General features: G+C 54.3%; 1 protein-coding gene across 2 annotated transcripts in view; it reads left to right on the forward strand.

Moving 5' to 3' along the window:
* Positions 1–19464: 19464 nt before the first annotated feature.
* Positions 19465–20079, forward strand: part of FAM181A (family with sequence similarity 181 member A) — an 8180-nt gene continuing 7565 nt past the window's right edge. Inside the window, exon 1 of one of the 2 annotated variants that reach the window (XM_040478122.1) lies at positions 19465–19557. The gene's annotated coding sequence lies outside the window, so the exon portion shown is untranslated. The remainder of the gene's footprint in view (positions 19558–20079) is intronic. The other variant, XM_040478124.1, reaches the window with a different exon arrangement.

The following is a 20079-nucleotide window of genomic DNA, read 5'->3' on the forward strand; positions in this document are numbered from 1 at the left end:
ATCTGCTCTAGACAGGGGATCAAAGGATCTGTCCGCATCAGAGCTGGGTCACCCGTCCGGGGCTCCCTCTGTACAGACAAAGAAACTGAAGGAAAGGGGAAGTGTTGACTCCAGGCCACAGTACCTGGGAGGGGACAAAGAGCCTGAGGCTTGGAGTCTGTTGCCTGCATTCAGGGCTTAGCTTGGCCTTTTGCTATGGGATCTTGGATAAGTCCCCTAATCTTCCTGTCCTGTTTTCCACTCTGCAAAAGGAGGGGTGAGCATAATTCCTGTCTCACATGGTGATCATAAGAATGAAACGAGCTATGAGCCAGGCAGGCTGTGAGCAGTTCTGAGCAATACCGGGGCTGGTTCGTGTCGACAGCCCCCGTGAGCTGGCTCAGAGCAGGCCCTCCGTGTTTGTTGAGTGACTTAATGAGCGTGGAAAGAGCTTCATAGATTGTGAGGTGTGGAGGGAATGCTGTTCGTTATGTTCGTTACACTCTGTCACGGGGCCGAGCTCCTGCAAAGCAATGAATCTCATCAACCCTGTCCGTGGGCTAGAGTCCCCAGGATGAATGCCCTGTTTGCTTTCCTCAGCAGCACATCCAGCTGTCTCACTCACAGGATTTAAAGGGCACAATGACGGTTTGAGGAAGAACCACCCAGCTGTCAGGTACCGTGGTGACCAAGCACTCAGCCTGGACATTTAATGCTGGCCTGGCAGCCGAGGCAGTCATGAAGCCCTAGGTCATGGCCATGACCAGGGGGAAGCCGCTGACACATGGAATGATCCCCCGGGACTCCCGGGAGCCTGTGGGTTGGACCGAGCCCAGGGGAGGCTCTGTTCTGCGGCACGTAGGCCCACGGAAAAGTCTCGGCTCCCAGGACTGGCGGAGATGGGCCAGGAGAGGCCGTGTGGCCCTTTCAATGTTGGAGTCTGTCGAGGACCTTGGCAGTGGTCATGATCTTTGTATCCGCTATGGGGGAGCTGTTGCACGTTCCTCAGAGGTGAGTGGTTCTGGTGGTGGGAACACAGTCACTGCACAAGGCCTCAGAGGCCGCTTGTCCCTGTTACTTCACAGAGAAAGGGACAGAGGCCCAGAGAGGGGACAGTTTTGCCACGTAACACAGCAGGTCAGCCTAGAACTCAGGCCCTCGGTTTCCTGATTCAGGGCTCCTATATTGTCTTCAGTCACGTTAGGGGACAGTTTCCAGGCTCCCGGAACGAGGCCTTCCAGGTGCTCTGCATATGGCACGTCCATGGAACGGCCAGGATGCTCTCAGCAGACGGCACGGCTCCATCATACTCTAGTCTAAAGAGATAGCAGTGCCTGGAGTTGTGTGGTGCGTAGCCTGTGCAACTGTATGCAGCAGTCCTTGGCAGAAGCACATGAAAAGACTCTCCAGACAGTGTGAAGGGCATGTCCAGAAGTGACCCATATGCAGTATGGAGGTCCCTATCATTCTTAAGGATGTGGCCTTCCTTAAGGAACAAAGATATGCCCTAGTTAGACAACTCTGGAGAGTCCACACTGGAAGGGCCTTTTGAGACCACCTCATCCACCTTTTTTCACTACATAAATAAAGAAACTAAGGCTGAGAGAGAAGAAGGGGCTTGTCCAAAGTCAGACAGTGAGCTGGTCCCAATTATGCTGTGTTGCTTGCTCTGCTCATCCCTCTGTGGCCCCTGGGAGTTTCAGCGAAGGTGCCCCTGGTTTCGCTCACACCAGACCAGGTCCCGGCACCCCCGGACCTGTGGCCGCCTCCTCACCCGCTCCTCTTCCACCCGTCCTGCCCGCCTCTGCAGAGGGAACGGCCCTGAGAGCTGACACTTACTATTTCCCCGGTTCCTCTTGCCAGCCCTTTCCCTGGGCCACAGCTCCAGGCCCACCTGCCCAAGGGGCCATCCGGCAGCTCCTGTCACCAAGGCACAAGCCTTCCAGAACAGCCCCTGCAGAACTCCCGCCCCGTCACCCACCGCCCACTGCTCTCTCTCTGGCCCTACCCAAATATCTGTAGTCTCCCCAGCCTTTTGCGGGCCTCTGTCCCTTTTCTCACACACCCTCACTTCCCGGAGGGCCCTTTCACCTCTTCGAAGACTCAGCTCAAATGCCCTCTCCTCCAAGAGCCATTCCCTAAACCCCTGAAGCACAAAGAATCTGTCTTTTCCACTGTCCCATGGCCGCCTCAGCAGGACACATGCCCACGGGTGGGACCCGGTTGTCTGCGTGGCTGTGCTAGCCATACCCCCAGGACATTCTCGAAATCCTAGATGGGACTGATGTTTGTATAGGAATGACCTGAAATCAGCTTTCATCTGTAGCAATAGTCACCGGCAAGCGCCAAGCTCTGGCGACGGCTGGTAACTGCTGTCTTGCTGTGCACCTCGCAGAGGGTGACAGCATCCCAGCGTGAGCCGCGTCCCACTGCAAGGTCACGGCTTTCCAGGCAGGATGCTAGCAATCTCCATGTCGGCCTCCTGCCAGATTGTGATCCCCGGTGTGGGCAGGTGTCATGGTGGGAAGACAGCCGCCGTGCCCCCGGGGAGAGCTCTGGGACAGGGTGGAGGGTCAGGACACCTTCTCCCCTCGCCAGTATTCTGCGTTGAGATGGCAGACAGGATCGCGTCACCCGCCTGCCTGCGAGGAGGGAGGGGCCTCGCTGTAGACATACCTGCTCTGAACCTTCTGCATCTTGTTAACAAGCTCCCCGGGGGGTTCTGACTCACTGTCTGGCATTTGGAAACTTCTGGACAGCCATTCCCACAGGGCTTTGCATCCATTATCATCATAATAACTCTAGGACTAGGTACTCACCTGTTCACAGGTGAGTGAGGCAAGGCTCAGAGATAGGAAGTGACAGGCTCCAGAGACCTGCAGGCCTCCCCCCCGCCCCCGCCCCCAGTCCCTGTGCTCCTGCACCTCCCAAGACTTCACGACCTTTCCAGGGTTCAGCTGATCAAATAGACAATGAGGGAGGAGGGCGGGGAACACGGAGCCTTCTGCACTTACTGCCCCCGGGAGTGGAGCCAGGCTGCTCGCCTGGGGAAGCTGTGGTCGGCGATGCCTGGGGCCACCTGGTGGCGGCGCTGGGAACTGCAGGCGGGTACGGAGGAGGAGGAGGAGGAGGAGGAGGAGGAGGAGGAGGAGAGAAGTCTGATGGGCACCAGCCCCCGGAGGCCCCCATCTGAGCGGCGAAGGCCCCTCCACTTACTGTGGTGACGGGATGGCTCCACAGAAGCACCGACATCCATCGGAGGTGTTTTCTCCTTCTGGTGCTGGTTTAGAAATCTAGACTCTGTGAATTGGGTCCGGCTTGGCTCCAAGCAAGTTAGGGCTCCTTTGGGCCTCAGTTTCCCGGCTTGTCAGCGAAGAGGCTGGATTGGATCCCTGGGGAATCCTCTCAGCTCTGAAAGTCTTCTGTGTTATTATTAGGGACCGCTGGTGACAGGTGCACAGGGCTCACATAATTCTTTTTCAAGACTGAGTGTCAGGATTTGGGGAGCGATCCCAGACTCCTTGAGTTTGAAATGTGCTTCGTTTGCTTCACGGGGAAGGAAAAAAGAAACCAGGCTAAAACCTGCTTGGTTCTCCTCTTGGCCTCTTTGTCGAAGATGTTCAAATTAAAGCATAATTGAAAGATGAGGCTGTAAATGCAGGATGAGGGGTGGCGGGGCCCAGGGCTGCTGACTTCATCAGGCGGCCTAATGTCATTACATCCGTATTAATAATAGGCGCCCTGCCACGGGAGAGGGCCCTTCACGGTGACGCAGACACTTTCCAGCTGACAGGGCTTTTCTTCTTTTTCTGTTTTTCACTGCGAACAAATGCCACTTAGGTTCTTTCTCCATTCCAGAGAATTCCCTGGAGTGAGATAAACATACAGAAGAAGATAGACTTTTTCTTCTTCTTTCTAAAAGCCCCGAGCAGGAAAACGCTGCACTCTGTACAATCTGAGAAGAAGAAGATGGTTTATTCTCAATAAGACTCTGCCCCAGGGGCGCCTGGGTGGCTCAGTCGGTTGAGCATCCAACTTCGGATGATCTCACAGTTTGTGAGTTCGAGCCCTGCGTCGGGCTCTGTGCTGACAGCTCGGAGCCTGGAGCCTACTTTGGATTCTGTGTCTCCCTCCCTCTCTCTCTGTCCCTCCTTTGCTCGAGCTCTGTCTCTCTGTCTCTGTCTCTCTCTCAAAAATAAACATTAAAAAAAAAAAAAGACTCAGTGCCAAGGGCTGAGCCCAGGCCTGCCCCTCCCCAGCCCTGGAGATGGGGCTCGCTGGCAGGGCACCCCTTTCTCTTCCCCCCTCCCTCCATCCCTCTCCTGTTTCCTCATTTCCTCCAACTTCTCCTCCTCCTTCTCCCCCCTTTTACCAAAACCGTGCAAGGTCAAGTCCCTGGAGAAGCAAGGGAGATAGGGCTGTCCAGTCTGGGCCTTCTCCCAGATGCTGGGGTCCTCCACTCTGGCCCCCATCCTTTGCCTCATTTTAATTTGGGAAAATTGGACCAACAGGAAAACGATATGACACGGCCCATACTCTGAATTAACTGCTGTTAGTAGGTGACCTTCGGCATTTTTGCTTTCAGTCTTTTTTTTTTTTTTTTTTAGGAAAAGCCAGTCTCTTCTTGTTTATGAAAAATAATATGTGCTCGTTTTAAGAATGAAGATTAAACGACCACCACCACCTTTCCCTGCCCCCCAGAATTGGCCACGGCTGCCATTTTGTCATAGCCGCTCTGTCTTTTTGCTCTGTGGATGTCAAAGAAGCAAAAGAAATACTATATACATATATTTCTCCTTAAAAAAAATTTTTTAATATTTATTTATTTTTGAGAGAGAGAGAAAGAGAGAGAGAGAGACAGAGTGTGAGTGGGGGAGGGGCAGAAAGAGGGAGACACAGAAACCGAAGCAGACTCCAGGCTCCCAGCTGTCAGCACAGAATCCAACACGGGGCTCGAACTCACGAATAGTGAGATCACGACCTGAGCCGAAGCCGGACACTCAACTGACTGAGCCACCCAGGCCCCCCTCTCCTTCAAAAAAATCAGAACATTCCAGATACGGTTAGAATCCCCCTCGTCCACCCCTCTTTACTCCAGTGACCCCCCCCCCCGACCCACTGTGGGCAGTTTGTCATGTGTTCCCTGAGTCAATTTCAAATGTATTTACATGTATTTCTGAATCCATTGGAAACATAAAGATCATTTGTGCTTTATTTCTATTGTTACTGTGCTTGTCACTCTCCGCTTGCTTTGTTCTCTGTCTTGAACTCTGTTCCTTTAGCTCCTCCTGTGGCTCCCTCCATTCGCTCTTCCTCCCCTTCCTGTCCCTGCCTTCCCCCACCCCCCCCTCTTCTCAGGGCCTGTCCACTCCCTGGGCCTTTGTTACTGACCCCCAGTGATGAACGTATCCATCCGTGTCCCCGTGGCCCAGACCTGCCTCTGAGCTCCACCATCTAATGCATTTGGTCTACCCGCCCCCCCAGAAGGCCTTCCCCAAAACCTTTCTCTCTCCCACCTCTGGCTTCCTTTAGCCTTTGGTGCTTTTCCCCTCCTACAATTGCACTGACCACATTTTGAGGCAATTGTTTTTTTGTTTATCTCCCTGGAGGGCTGTAATCATCTCAGTTTTCGGCACCGAGCCCAGTAGCCTCACTTTGTTAATACATGCGAGTTAAGTTCCTTCAATTGAGTGACTCTCAAACTCAGTCTGGCTTTCACACCTCCAGGGACAGAGTGCTCATTACCTGGAATCGGGTACAACCAGTGGACTCCGTCTCTGAAACCTACCTGGTGCCTTGCTCCTGCAGCAAGGTCAGGGTGCATTGCAAGCATGGTGCACATAACGTGGGGTGTGGAGAGGGTGGGAATTCTGGAGTGGGAAGCCTGCATGGCCTGTGTAATGGGTTGAATTGTGTCTCTCAGGAAGGTATGTTGAAGCTCTAACCCCGTGTATCTGAGGCTGTGACCTTCATCAGAAATAGAGTCTTTGCGGACGTAAGCAAGTTAAGATGAGGTCATACCAGATGGGGGTGGGCTTTAGATCCGATGACTGATGTCCTTAAGAGAAAGGAGAGGGAGCTCTGGAGACAGAAACAGGGAGGAGGCACAGGGAGAAGGTCACGTGATGTGGCCACAAGCTAAGGAACCCCCAGAAGCTAGGGGATGGCAGGGAAGGATTATCACCCAGAAATTTCACAGGGAGCGTGGCCTTGCTGGCACCTTGATGTCAGACTTCTGGCCTCCAGAATGGTGAGAGAATACATTTCTGTGCTTTTAAACCAGCCAGTTGGCGGTTCCTTGTTACACTGGCCCTAGGGAAACTAAGACAGTTTTGTTATGCAGCAAAAACTAACCGATACACCCACCAGTTCATTAAATAATAATCGTGCGACTTTATGAAAGCCAGTGAGACTAGAACCCAGCTCCTGTTCTTCCTGTGCAGACGCCAAGATCGGTGTGGCCCTGTGACTGGGGCTGCGTGATGGAGCATGAGGTGAAGAGATGCCTGTGGCTGCTGAGTGGAGGCTTAGAAGCAGGAGTATCTGCTACTGATTTTTCTTTGCCCTTCCACTGCCTAGGGGCAGATGACAAGGCTCTAGGGCCAGGGGCAGCCACCTAAGGCCTGTGGGCCAAGTGTGGTCTGTGGGACACCGTTTTTGCCTGACCCACAGCTAAGAATGATTTTTATATATATTTTTTAACTTTTTAATGTTTATTTATTTTTTTAGAGAGAGAGCCAGCATGAGTGGGGGAGGGGCAAAGAGAGAGGGAGAGACAGAATCTCTAGCAGGCTCCATGCTGTCAGCGCAGAGCCCGATGCAGGGCTTGATCCCATGAACCAGGAGATCATGACCTGAGACAAAACCGAGAGTCAGATGCTTAACTGACTGAGTCACCCAGGTGCCTCAGAATGTTTTTTATATTTTCAAAGGGTTATAAAAAAGGAGGAGGGGGGGGGGAGGAGAAGGAGGAGGAGGAGGAGACAATGTCTATGTGACAGAGACCCTCAAAGCCTAAAATATTTACCATCTGGCCCTTTACAGAAAAAGCTACAGACTCCTGCCTTAGAAGACGGTGGACCACAGGATGGAAAGAGCCAGAATCCTTGAGCAACCTGATGGAGAAGAGACCAGGAGTCTCCACCTGGATATGACATGAAAGTGAAATGTACTTATATAGTTTATATAAGAAAATCATATTCCATAACACAGATAATACCACATGATACAATGTAATATATATGGTAACACAATATAACATAATTTTGGGATCTATTTGTCATTGTAGCGTAGCCTTGCCGAGCTGTTACAGAGACGAAGGGAAGCTGTCGCTTAGACTTCTGGAAAAGAGATTCTTATTCGTACTTCCTAGACCTGAAGGTCGAGACGAGGTGGGGACAGAACTGGTGCCCAGCCTGCCACAGGCAATCCTGGAGCATAAGCCTCCAGAGGGGAGGATACGGAAGAATTAAAGACCAACCTGGTCCCGATGACATCGTCTGGATTCTGGAGCCGGCCATCCCTCCAAGCTGACTCTACTCTCCACTTCCCAGCTTACAAGAGCCAATAAACTTCCCCTTTCGTTTAAGAGAGTTGGGCACTATTTCTATTCCATGCGTCGGAAGATTCCTAACCTATTCTGGTATTATTACAGCAATAACGTTACAACTGCCGTCATTCCTTCAGGAAAAAAAAAAAATGAAATCCTTCACAAACTCTGGTGCTTTAAGTAACTGATGACACAATTATGAATGAGTAGAGTTTAGGGGCAGTTAAAGACCATGGCAGGGCACCTGCCTTGGAAACAGGACTCTGGCTTCAGGTGGGGGAGACCAGAATTGGGGATACCCGTTAAGAGCCTGACTTTATGCGACTGATAAAAAGAATGAGGAGCTCATTTACACACTGACGTGGACTGATCCCGTGGCCCGGTGGTCCGACGGAGCGTGCTACCATCTGTGGACAAATGTATACACGCTGGAAGGAGTTGCAGACTGGGTCTACACCCAGCAGCCTGGAGTTGCCTGGACCGTCTCCGGAAGGACCCGCCAGGAACCGGAGATAGAGGCTGCGTCCAGGGAGGGGACCCAGGAGGCTGGAGCAGGGGAGGGGGTGAGAATCACTTTTTACTCTTTGTTCTTTTGCATCCTGGGCGGGGGGACTGGAGCTGGGGAGAATGTGTGTGTGACTCTCCTTGGTCGTGGGGGCCGATGGGGGCTCCAGAGGTGGGGCAGGCCCAAGGTCTGGGATCTGAGGCTCCACCTTCGGACCGTGTGTGCCATGAACGACCCACCCAGAGGTGGCCTTGTGCCACCACCCTTTCTCATGCATCTTCGCTCGTGGTGATGTCCTCCCTGCCTGCGTCAGGCTTCTCACCAAATCAGAGATGACTCAGGAAAGCCAAACGTCCTTGGTACAGAAGCTGAAAATAGCTGCTGCGACTCCTAACGCATGACAGACATGCCCTGCAGCCCCAGCCTCTGTGGTGTGAGCCCCAGCTCACAAGTGACTCCTGCTTGGGTGGCCGAGCAGGGCTAGCAGGCTGCAGGCGGAAGGGCTGCCCTTGGCTTTCACCTCTGGTGTCGCGGCAGCATCGCGTCTGAAGCTGTCGTAAAAGAGGTGCCTGCAAGGTCTCTAAGGGGAGGTGGGGGCGCTGCGGTCCTGCATCTCCAGGACCCTGAACTGCGGTGGGTTCCTTCCAGTCCATGCCGGGGATGGGCTCTGGAGCTGAGGCAGCCCGGCTTCTGGACTGGGAGACCCAGAGGCTCAGGCTGGCAGCCAGTGCTGGGTTCCTGACAGACCACAATGGGGCCACCGGGGGAAGCCATGTCGCCAGGCCAGGTGCTTTACAGGGGGAAGGGTTTGCAGGCAGGGATCACGGGGCCCTCGCCTCCCCTCCCGTACTCTTGTCCTGGGTGCCCGGTCTCCCTCAGGTGAGTCACCCCACTTGCCAGTGGTCCTCCCCACCCAAGGGGGCTGCTAGCTACCCCCTTTCCCGCCTAGAGCCCACCCTCTCAACCCCCACTGGGTCAAGCCTCCCTTCTCTCCTCCTTGCGGGCTGACCACCCTGCTAGAGGCCCCAGTATGTTGCAGACTAATGACGTCTCTTGCAGAATGACCTCTACCCCTCGTCTACCCTTGAACTTGGAATCCCTACACAGGCCCAGCTAGAGGCAGGTAGCAGTGAAAACTGCCCTGGCGGCTGTCCATCTGGGAGGAAAGGGGGAGGGGATGCCACTCTCCTCCACCAGGGGGCGCCTTGGGAGAACCGCTCCTGCTGGCCCAGACCCTGAGGGCATCAGACGGCCCTGGCCCCGTCTGGGCATCAGGAGCACTGGGCTGACCCTTAAGCTGCCCACCCTCCACGCGTAGCGGTGAATGCCAGGGCGCACAGTACACGCTCCATGAGTTGGAGCTGCTGTTAGTAAACCACTGGTTAATACGGATTCGGCACCCATTTGTGTGTCCTACGTGGGCCACAACACAGGCCAGCTCTGAGCTCTGAGCCAAACCCACACCCTGCTCCCCAGAGGAAGGGCTCTGCCCTCAACTGCCTAGGGACCCTGGGCCAGGACCTTCTCTGCACCTCAGTCTCCATATCTATAGGAGGAGGGATCAGGAAGAACCTTCTCTAAGACACGCTGAGTCAAGAAAAGGCATTCTTGTCACCGTCGTGGTACTGACATCCCAGACACCCGAGCGCACCTGCGATTTTACTGAGGAAAGGCTCCCTCACCCCCCACCCCATGCCAGTGGGGATCAGGTGCTGGCTGTGTTTCTACTTGTCAAGTTCCTCCCCCCTAGTGACAAGCCCCTCTTTCTGCCTAAAATGCTTGAAAACATTGAGGTTCAAGGCAGGGCTGGGTCAGCTGAACTTGCTCTGTTTAACTTGCTTGTCAAGGGGACCTGAGGCCATGAGATGGGCTGGGGACAGAAACGGCATCAGGGCAGGACATGTGATCTTGTTGGGGCCGCCGTAGGAAGCGTCCTTCCCTGGCCTCTGAGGGAGAGAGGCGAGGGAGTGGGTGACATAGAACAACAAAGACCCAGACAGATCAGAGCCCAGGCCGTGGGTGCTCCGAGGGGTCAATCCTGGACAATGGGTGGTTCTGGAAGGTTTCTTGAAGGGGGCAATACTTGGGCTGGGTCTTGAAGGATGAGCAGGAGTTTGCCAGGAAGAAGTAATGCGGCTCTAGGTACAGGGCATGACATGTACAAAAGCAGCAAAACGAAGGACAGTGTGGACTCCAGGGCCCTGGCAGTGTCTCCCCGGACGACTTCAGAGAAGTGCTATGTGGACCGAGTTGGGGGGGCAGTGTAGGGGGGAGCAGTCTGGGGGGGGCAAGGACACCCTCCTTCTTCTTTCTGCTTGGCTGGCCCACCTGCCCCCGGGCCCCAGCTCCAAGCCGCACTCTGCTCAAGAATCTGTCCCTCACCTCCCTGACGGAGCAGCGCTGAGGCCTCCTGACACTGTCCCCACGCTGCTGCCCCCACCCAGGGCTCTGCCGTCCCTTATTCCAGACCTCCCAGATCCAGCGGGGCCCTCTCTGAACCCACCCTCCACCTAGCCCCAGTTGACCTCCCCAGTGGTGTCCCTCACTTGTGGACGGCCCCTCAAGGACCCCACATGACCTTTGGGATACAATTGAGGTACTCACAGGGGTGGGGGGGGGGTGTGGACCGACCCGGATGCTCCAGGGGGAGTAGGAGCCAGAACTGGGAAGCACATCCCGGTACCACCCGTGTCCCGGTCACCCAGGGCCTCCAGGCTCCCAGAAGCAAGGTCTCAGCTCTCCCTGACCTGTCAGCAGCATCGGCCACAGCTGGTCGCTTCCTTTGAACTGAATGCCTTCCTCCCTTGAGGCTAAGGCACCGTGGGGCTCTCCTGGCATTCACTCCTCATTCTCCTTCCCTTCCCCCTCCTCTAACTCATACTGTGCGCCTGGGGCTGGGGCCCGGCCCCTCACTCGTCCCTTGTCCCCTGGACAACTGTTCTCTCTCTTCTTGCATTCTGTTTCTGTCTGTTGGACATGAATCAATCACAGGGCCAAACTAACAGCAAAGCTGTCTACGGCTTCCTGTGGTCCAGCTTTCCTGGGGGCGAGGACACCCTACCACGAAGCCTCCCCGGCCCACACCCCAGCCACTCGAATATCCAGCCCTCCCCCACACCACGCTGATATTCCCCTGCCTTCAGCACCCAGGGCCAGGTCCTCCGACAGCTGGAGACCACCCCTGCATCCCAAGCCTGCCCGAATTATTCAAAGTCTCCGATCTTGAACTTCTTCCCTGCATGCCGCCTGCAGCCTCCTGTTCCTAGGGAGTAACACTAAAATTTTCTTTCAATGGCATTGGCTTCTGTGTTGCCACTGAGTCACCCTTGTAAGTTAAGACCAGGCAGCAACCTCACCTACCTCCAGGCCTTGGACACCTGCCCACCACGGAGCCTCTCGCTTGAGCTCTCCCTGGGAATCCAAGCTCATATTCCCAGCTGCCCATGTGACATTCCAGCCGCACCTCTGACACTCAGGGTCCTACCACCTCATGTCTTCTGCTGCCTTCCTGTTCTCGGCAATCAGCCTTGCCATTCAAACTGGTTGCTCAGCCAAAAGTCTAGGGGTCCCCTTCAATTTTTCCTTTCTCTTGAAAGCCCCATACTCATTCCCGCCTCAGGGACTCTCTCTCTGGGACATTGCTACTCTCATGTCTGGCTCCATCTGGACACTGAGATCTCAGTTTGACGTCCCCTCCCCAGAAAGGCCTTTGCCGATCTGTCCCATGGCCCTGTTTCGTTTCCTGCGTGGGGCCATCACTGCCTGAAGCCCTGCTGTGCTTAGTGTCTGTCTCCCGTCGTGGCCCAGCGTCCCCAAGAAGACCGGGCACAGAGCAGTGCTCCAGGTGGATCTGCCGGATGTCAGGGGAAGGACTCAGGACTGGGAGTCTAGGCCCCAGGAGTGAGGGCTTGGGAGGGGCGGAGCGAAGAGCTGATTGAGAGAGAGAGAGAGAGAGAGAGAAGGGGGGCAGGGGGGCAGACAGGATGGGCTGACAGCAGTCAGCCACACCACAGACACTCCACGCTGACTCAGCCTTCAGGGCACCCCGTGTCTGCTGTCCTTGACTCCAGTCATTCTTTTCCTGTGGTCACAGCCTCCTGTGTCACCGCGTACTCACACTCTTCTGGAAGTGGACTCTCCTTTTAAACCCAAATACGCGCATTGGGAAAGGAAGCAACATCATCCATGAAATCACTGTGTTGGCCTGTCTCAAGTCCCAGGCCGCGCTGCAGAAGCTCGGGAGTGGCCTTCTAGGGCACGGCCAGTGGCCCGGTGGTCTCTCAGTGGGACAGGGCAGGTGCCCTCCCAACGCATCCCCCCCCATCCTCATGCAGGCGGTCACTGTCTGTGGCAAGGTCTCTGTCCACCCGCCTGCCTTCAGCATCCAGCCTGGGGCCCTGAGAGCCCAGCGTCCTGCACCACAGGCCACAGGAAGCCCTGTGACCAAATCCCCCCCACACACACCCCCTCCCCCCCCGCGGGCTCCAGATTCTGCGGTTTGAGGGGGTTCAGCGCCCCCTGCTGGCAGCTGGCTGAACCCCTGCACATCAGAGTGCATCGGTGGAAAGCTCAGCCCTGTCTCTGTCCTTGTCCTGCCCCTTCTCATCTCATCGCCTTCCCACTGTGATCCCTGAAATGTACCAGACATTCACATCTCCTCTCCTGCAATGCTTTTCCCCACAAGACTCCCCCACTCTTCTCCCACTGATGCATCTGATACACCCCAATCATCCCCAAGACTACAAAGCACCACTTCCTCCAAGAAGCCTCCCTTACTTTCACCCAGGGAAATGGATCATACCTGCTTCCTGTTCCTGTGAAAACCCTGTCATAGATTCTGTCGTGCTGTAAGGTCCTTTCCCCTTCACGTGCCTTTCTCTGTGGAGACGGTGTCTCCTGTCCTCGGGACCCAGCTCCGAGCTGTGTGGAGCAGAGGCTCACGTGGGAAATGTTTGTTGTTGAATGATTATACTGTCAACCTACTTCAGAGGTTCTGAGCAGGACTATGCTGAGCAAAATCACATATAAATATTCGAGGCGAAATCATGATACATACCTATGTGCTCATTGAGAAAAAAAATTTTAAATGGAAGTTTATAAACTAAAAAATGAAACCCCCTTCAAGCCTCTCCCGTCCTACAACCTTTCATAAATCACCACTGTTATCAGTTTGGGGTGCCTCCCTCCCACACTTTCCCCAAGCAGCCCCTTTTACTTTACCTTTTCTTCTTTCTTTGTTTTTTTTTATTTTTAACATAAATGGGGTCATACGATACACCTAACTCTGAGCTTTATTTTATTTTATTTTTTTTCATGAAACCATCCATCTTGAGGTCCTTCTTGCTAAGTCAGCACCTGTAGCCTCAGGACATTCTATCAGTGGCTACAAAACATTCTGTGCTACAGTACTGTGTACATTTCAAGTCTTTGTCTTTTTGTCTTTCCTTTTGTGTGTTTCTTGCAGTTGTGAACACACACCCTCGGGCACAGTTCCGCAAACATCCTTGGGCACAACTCTTTGCGCCCATGTGCCCATATTCCTGTAGAATTGACTCTTGGAACTCTAAGGGCAGACCTATTTCCTATTTTAAGAGACGCTGCCAACAGACCCTCCAAAAAGGCGATAGCAACTCACACTCATACCAAGAATGCTTAAGTGTATCTATCTCTGCCCATCCTTCACAGCACTGTTTTTAGACAATTCTGACACCCCCCCGATTGCCTCAACCTTCAAGTCCAGCTGGAATCGGGCTAAAATGGGTATTTAGGGCAACGGTCAGAGGAAAGGGGTCTGGAAAGGGAGCATGGTAGACACATGAATCTACTGTTGAGCTGCCCCATGTTCTCCTTGGCCAGGGAGGGTAAGTCCTTGCCCCCCTCCACCAAACCCTGCTGAGCGTTTGATCCTGGACCCAGACACCCCGCCCCCCCCCCCCGAGGCTTTGTCTTTAGGAAGCAGCAACTCCACCCTGCTCTCAGAGAATGCTCTCTGGAGGAAGTGTGTGTTCAGAAGAATCAGAGAATTACAAACCTGGTTAGGCATGGCAAGGCAAGGAGGGAAGACAAAACCAAGTGTTACGTCCTGCAAGGACCAGGGGTCCTGGAACGTGAATGTGCTTTCTGTGATGTCTAGAGCAGTCTTCTGAGGCTGTGGAGGGGGGCTGCTGGGGCGTGCAGGGGCTCACCTCTCACTCCACTGTCACCCCAGACCCGGAGGACCCTGTTTGGAGAGGGAAACTTGGAAATAGCTTGTCATTTGTGTTGTCTGACAAGATGGAAAGGGGGGGACCAAGCAATGCCAACATACAAACAGCGTTCTTCACCCCAGACTCTTCCTGGCCAGCACCCTGTGGGAGCAGGGGGCAGTGTGCCCACAGCTGCCTGGGGTCACTTTTGCAGATTTCAATCTTCTAGGAGCTCCGAGATGGCCTCCAGCGTCACCGGCTTGTCTTCCTTCTGGCTCTGATTTTAACAAGCCTTAGGCAAGGACCTGAAAACGACTCACGAAAAACCAAGGTAAGGAAGAGGGGAGGGTGGCCCTGGCAGGGCCAGCAGCAGGAGCCCCCTGGGGACTCTCATCAGTCACCCAGGAGCTCGAGTGGCGAATGCATCTGTGAGCGGGTCAAGCGAGGGACTGTGCGTGTGGGAGAATGTGAAGTGCGAGCTGACTGGATATAGCCAACGGCCAACCAGCGCTTGCTGGGAAGGGACAAAAATGCTGGTGCTGAAATATACACCCCGCATGTCCACATGGTATTTCAGTGTCCAGCCTGCTTCCATTTTTATTCACACCAGAGCTTATTCTTTCATTCTTTGAGGGAATGGAAGAACAGGTATTATTGTCCCCATTTACAGATGAGAAGACTGTGTCCAGCATTGGGGGTGGGGGTCCCTCCTTCGGAAATGTAGGCCTTCTTTGCCCAAGTCCCTTGCTTCCCAGGGGTAACACCCTCCTTCTGCTTGCTTCCCAGCTAACATACTAAGGCGCATCGTGTCATCACATGTTATAACTAACTCCGTCCCCCCCTACTAGTCTACGCCCCCCATGAGTCAGAGGATGATTCTGATGGGTCCCCTCCGCCCTCCTCCCACCCGGCAGGTGCTGAGCAGATGTTTGTGGATAGAATGATGGGAGTGTGGGTGGATCCTGAAGCCCAGTGTGAACCACCTGCTTGACAAAAACAACATGGGGTTTCTAAGGATCCCACATCTACTCAGGAAAAGGGGGATACATAATCCTGGGATGGGGGGGCGGGTGGAGGGTGGAGACAGGGGAGAAGAATGAGCAGGGGCTCTGGAATATCTTCAAAGTGCTGGGGTGTGGAAGGGGGGCTTTGGTCAGAGTTCTTGAGGGGCAGGAGCCTCGGGCTGCAAGCCAGGGAGGCCATGAAGGTTGAAACTGAAAGGCTCCTTCCCTGGGAAGCGCAAGAGACCCCGAGGAATTCCCACGGCGCCCTCTTGTGGCCATTTGAGGCCAAGACTGGGCGCTCAGAGGAGAATCCTGCCTTTTCCTCTTAGCCAAGGTCATTATTGAAAGAGGGGGTGGGAGCCCTGATCTGGGGAGTCAGGATTTTAATCCTGACCATACCACTAGTTCACCGGGTTGCTTGGGCCAGCCACTGCACCTCTCAGCTTCAGTTTCTTTGTTTGATAATGAGGGAACTGCTCTCATGAACGGAAATGCTGACCACAGGTGAGGCTAGAGCGGTGGGGGGCAGCGGGGGGGGTGGGGGGGGGGTGGATGGGAAGCACTCCCACCTGTTCACTGGGCCTCCTCTAGGAATTTGGCGGTCAGTGCTGACCTGGGAGTGCAGTCCCTCCAGTGACACGGGAGGAAACGGAAGCTCAGAGAGGTTAAGTGACCTATCCTTGGTCACTCAGCTGGTTTGTGTCACAACTAAGATGTGAAGCCGGGTCTGTCACTTCAAAGCCCCCTCGTCTGACTCCCTGGTGCTTCTCAGGGTCTCCAAGATCCCCACCACCTCTGCTGTGGTTCAGGGTGCCTGCTGGAGGAAAGAAATCCACAGGGGCCATTAGGGTCCTCACAGCGGACCACAGCAGGAAGGAAAGAGTCAGTTGACAGGGCATACAGGTGGAGAGTGACCCTGTATAGAAAACGTAGTCTTTGCAGAGGATGAAATTAGGCCACCACTCAACTAGCCATCGAAACAATGTTCTCTGGGCCAACTGCCCAACCAGGAGCTCAGCTCTTATCCAGAGCCCAGGCTGCCTCAGTTTACCTGGCACACCTACCTTCAGGGGTCTGGCTGAGGTGATTGGTCCCTTGTGGGGTGATTTGGGCGTGTCTGAGAAGTTCACAACCAACCGATGCTCTCCTCTGTTCCCTGGGCTGGCACGTCTCTGCAGGGCTTGGCCTCAGGAAGAAACCAATGAAAAGCGCTAAGGAGCCTCCCGACTCAGAAGGGCCTGGGGTTCAGGTCTCAGGTCTGCCAGTTCCTAGCTGAATGAAACTGAACAAATCACTGTGCGCCTCAGTTTCCTCCTCTGTGAAACAGGGGTACTCAGAGGAGCCCTAGAGTATGGCTGGAGGATCTGGAGCGTGAGCATGAGCCCCTCTGTGTCTCTTTCCAGTATATAAAGCGCTGGCCAGGGCTTACTGGTCTCAGAGAGCATCAGCTCCCGGTGTGGGGCTCTAGAAGCTTCTAGAGCTTCTAGGGGCTGGGTGTAGGGAGAGAAGACGATGCTGTGGCAGACCCTTCCCTGCACTGCCCCCAGGATGCTCACAGTGGGTGTTAGAAGGCGGCCCCACATTGAAGGTTTGTGCTCTTTTGGGGGGGTGGGGAGCAGACTTTCGACACTCCCTCCACATGAGATGACCGTTTGGCAGAATCGAAGGGGGAAGAGGAAAGAGTGACTCTCCAATGTTCACTTGTGTCCTCCTGGGCACTGTTAATTAATATTTAAATTAACATTATATCCAGGGCAAAGCTTGGTAAAACTTCTCTGCGTGTGGGGAGGGGGACAGAGAGCCCAGTTAGGAGGCTCTGGAAGCATCCTGGTGAGGTGAGAGACGGTGGGAGATGGGTCCAGGGTAGAGCAGAGGAACTGGTGATGAGGGGTCGGATTGTCGATATAGTTTGCGAGCAGAGTCCAGGGGGCGAGCTGATGGAAGGCTATGACTGCGGGGTCAGGGATGACTCTGAGGTCTGGCCTGAGCACCTGGAAGGAAAGAGCCGCGGTTATTTGAGAAGGAGAAGCCTGGGGAGAAAACCCGGAGCTCAGTCTTGGGTGTAGAAAGCTGGAGGATCTGGAAGATCCTTGGGGAGAGAGCAAGAGAGAGGCTGGATAGGACTCTGGAGGTTAGGGGAGAGGTCCAGGCTGGAGACGGACGCGGGGAATGATCGGCTCACGACTGGTGCTGAAAACTCACGAGACTCATGGAGTTTTCCGGGCTGTGAGTGCAGAGGAGAGGAGCACACTGTTCCTGGAGCTGTGGCCGACGATCCAACTCCAGGCTTCACTGGGCGAATACCGAGCGCACATCTGCTGCCTCACTTCCCACTCTGGGCAGGACCTGCCAGAAAAATCCGCATCTCTGGCCCTGGGAGTGGCCTGCGTTGTCCAGCCTGCGTCTCATGCTTCTTACCTCCCTCCTCTGCCCACACTCTCTCCTCCCAGAATCCCCTCCACTGCATCCTGACAGAGATAAAGCCACCCAACACATCCTTTATCCTGCAGGAAGGGATCTGTGGAGCTGGGGTCCTGTTTACATCACCCTTATCATCCATTCAAGGTCTGATGGGAACTGTCATTGCCAGCCCCTCACAGATGTCTTTGAACTGGAGCTAGATGTGGTCAAGCCCTTGGGCACTATTCGGGGTTCTCTCCCCCCCTCCACCACGCCTTGGTGCGTCTTAGAGCCCTGTCGGACCCAAGTCTTTCTCCAGGGTTCCCAGCAAGCCAGCAGAGTGAGTAGAATGGCCCCCATCTTACAGATGAGAAAAGTGAGGTTCAGAGAGGCGAAATTATTTGCCCAGATTAGCAGAGGCAGGACTGGAATGTAATTGCCTGACTCTTAAGGTTCGTGCATTATCTCTGCTTCCAGGTGAGAAATGTGCTCCCGGGAGCACCTACCATGTGCAGGGCACTGAACGCCACCTGAGTTTGACAGTGTTTGGCCTGAGCAACCCTGTCAGCCTTGTTACCCCAGAGGAGGTGAGGGGGCTCCTGAACTCACTGTAGTAACTCTTCTTATCTGAGCAGGACCATGCTGGGGAGCCTGGGAGTTACTGATTGTGCAAACGTCTCTCTCTCTCTCGACAAGACTTTATTCAGAGAATTTTTACAGTGTGTGGTTTGGGCTGGATTTGGGCTACAGACAGAGTTGTGATCAGAGGTCAGGAAATCACGAGTTGGCACTGGGACAGATGACCCAGGGAGTAGGCCGAGGGCTGGGCTGTGAGGTCAGAGGCGACAAGCCAAGAGGGACAATATCCCCTGCCTCCTCTGAGGGGCGCTGTGGTGTAGACACAAACTGAATCCAAACCCCGGGTCCTCTGCCACTTTGCTCAGAGGTCAGAGGAGAGCTTTTCTACCTCCTGCAGCCTCAGTTTCCTAATCTGTCAGATGGGAAGGATGACGCCCCCCTCAGAAAGTTTTATTTATTCAGTCATTGGTTTGTTACGGATGATTACAGTGTATCTGAGATAGCAGCTATAAAGCTCTCAGTGCATCATGGTATTTAAGGGGAGTGGGGCTCCTCCCCTGTCACCTTTCTCTTAGGAAATCCCAATTCGGGGAGGCAAGGGCTCCTCTCTGATGAGAGAGTGCATTGTTTATGTGGAACTGCCGGGGGACAGCTGTGGCCGGGAGGGCCACGGAGCATATGCTGTTCCCAGGATGTTTTATGACTGGCTACCGGAGCCCCCAACAGGACTCAGAAGCCAACCAGTCATTTTGCTCCATGTTGTGATTTGTTCAGCAAACCTTTATTATGTGCCTACTGTATGCAGAAGTACATGGGGGATTCAACCGTTCTTCCTAACTTTATCTCTGCCCCCACGCCCTGCCATGGCGACCTCCCCTCTCCATTGTCCTAAACGTCTCGGTGCCTCTATTCTTCAAAATGCCTACCCACTCTAGTCTCTGTGTATTGCACTGAGTCAATGAGCTCTGGTCTGGGAAGTGGGAGCGCTTGAGGACTTGGAAAATCAGTCTTTCTCTGGGACTCTGTTCCCTTGATTAAAATCCCAAGGGTCGGGTTACCAGAACGCCAAGCTTTGCACACCCTGGCTTCGCAGCCTGTGACTGGGAGCTGGAGGCAGGGACACCTGGCATCCAGCCAGCCCATCTCCATCCACACCCACAGAAGGCATGACTAGCTGATCAGGGCATTCTAACTGCTGGGCCTGCGGGGCCCTCGGAATCTTTCCACAGGGCACCTGCCAGCCATCACCAATCAAATCCGAGTTGGCAGTTGAGATTAAACGGACTTTTCATTCCTGGCTGTGCCCTGCGTTGGGTGAAGAGACGCACCAGAAAGGCTCCCGGAGTCACAGGCAAGGTGACAGACATGTGGCACAGTAGCTGGGATCAGTGGGGGGCAGTGGTCCATGGGGATCACCCAACAGGGGCGTAAAGGCATGACTGCTGTGTTATTCCTGCCACATCAGCCCCTCTCTATGGGTGAGCCATGCCCAGGCTGGGCTTCCCTGGGCAGCTGTGGACCCAGCCCAGAGGGGCAGAGCTGGGGGAAGGGCACAGACTCTGAGCCAGGCACTGTACTAGCTTGGTCACAGATGATCTCTCTTAATGTTTTTTTTAAATTTTTAATTTTTAACATTTATTTGTTTTTGAGACAGAGACAGAGCACGTGTGGGGGAGGAACAGAGAGAGGGGGAGACACAGAATCCGAGGCAGGTTCCAGGCTCCGGGCTGTCAGCACAGAGCCCGACGTGGGGCTCGAACTCATGAACTGTGAAATCATGACCTGAGCCAAAGTCGAACGCTTAACTGACCGAGCCACCCGGGTGCCCCAATGTTTCTTTCTTTTTTTTTTTTTTTTTTAAATGTTTATTTATTTTTG

Source organism: Herpailurus yagouaroundi, unplaced genomic scaffold (assembly GCF_014898765.1).
Source record: "Herpailurus yagouaroundi ecotype Mexico unplaced genomic scaffold, PumYag 141, whole genome shotgun sequence".
In the NCBI taxonomy this organism is placed as follows: domain Eukaryota; kingdom Metazoa; phylum Chordata; class Mammalia; order Carnivora; family Felidae; genus Herpailurus; species Herpailurus yagouaroundi.